The sequence below is a fragment of the Echinops telfairi genome, unplaced genomic scaffold, assembly GCF_000313985.2.
Source record: "Echinops telfairi isolate 266 unplaced genomic scaffold, ASM31398v2 ScPeMD7_29;HRSCAF=101, whole genome shotgun sequence".
NCBI lineage: Eukaryota > Metazoa > Chordata > Mammalia > Afrosoricida > Tenrecidae > Echinops > Echinops telfairi.
The window spans coordinates 4,238,069-4,239,186 of NW_022103926.1; the positions used below are offsets into that span (position 1 = coordinate 4,238,069).

The 1,118-nt window shown below is 38.6% G+C and overlaps 2 protein-coding genes across 2 annotated transcripts in view; one reads left to right on the forward strand and one right to left on the reverse strand.

Moving 5' to 3' along the window:
* LOC123521632 overlaps positions 1–1,118 on the forward strand; it is a 15,330-nt gene that overhangs the window by 7,609 nt on the left and 6,603 nt on the right. The window lies entirely within an intron of this gene.
* LOC115869492 (NADH dehydrogenase [ubiquinone] 1 alpha subcomplex subunit 12-like) overlaps positions 1–1,118 on the reverse strand; it is a 3,442-nt gene that overhangs the window by 1,872 nt on the left and 452 nt on the right. The window lies entirely within an intron of this gene.

Below are 1,118 nucleotides of genomic sequence, written 5' to 3' on the forward strand. Positions count from 1 at the left end.
CCCCCCAGGGGGATGGACAACAGAAAAATGGGTGAAGGGAGACAGCGGTCCCTATAAGACATGGGAAAAAAAATTTATAAATCAAGGATTCACGGGGGAGAGATGTTAGGGGAGGGAGGATTAAAAAAATGAGCTGATACCAAGGACACAACGAATACATGTATGGATTGTGATAAGAGCTGTAAGAGCCCTCAATAAAATAAATCTTTAAAAACATCGCCTCTGCATATTTCCACGGCTGTAAATCTTCAAAAGAACAGAAGTAGCTAGGGGATTCCAGTATGCAGTCTACTCCGCCATGCCACAGTGAGGACTCTGGGATAGAAGCCCACTGGTCCCAACAGGGCTTTCTTGTATTAACGAGAGCATCTCAGTGCAGGGTGTGTTTTAAGCCAATCACCTCTGGGATACAAGCACAGAGACCCCTAAGGAAATGGGGGAGATAGATGCCATGCCTCATCAAGTTCAACAAGGAATTTAGTAACAGATGCTGAAAAGAGACTCAGGGTCTCCTAGACCCAATGCCCGGAATTTGAAAGTCTTGCTTCTTAATCTGTGAGAAAATACATTTCTGTTTGTTAAAGCCACTCCCTGTAATGTCCCCAGGATACATGTTCTTTTTTCTTTTTTTAATCATTTTATTAGAGGCTAATACAACTCTTATCACAATCCATCCATACATCAATTGTGTAAAGCGCATTTGTACATTCATTGCCCTCATCATTCTCAAAACATTTCCTAATTCAGCCCTTCTTCTGTGCTTTCGATGATCAAAGTCAGGTGTTGTTTGGTATTTTACTTCACAAGTTAGCCAAACTCTTCTTACAAGAAATTACTTTATTTCAAGCCTACATCTCACTTGATGTTCCTCATATTTTTACTTAAGTATATACTTTGTATTTACATAGGCTCATGCATCTTCCCATAGTCAGATGAAAGCTCTATATTTTCCTAAGTTGTTAAGGGGGCTGTGTATATTTTTGCCAAAATAAAAAAAATAATAATTATACTAATAGCAATGAGTCTAAGGAAGAAGCAAATGTTCTAAAGTTGATTGTGGTAATGATTGCACAATTCCTCTTGATATGATTGAACTATTGAATTGTGTGAAATGTGAA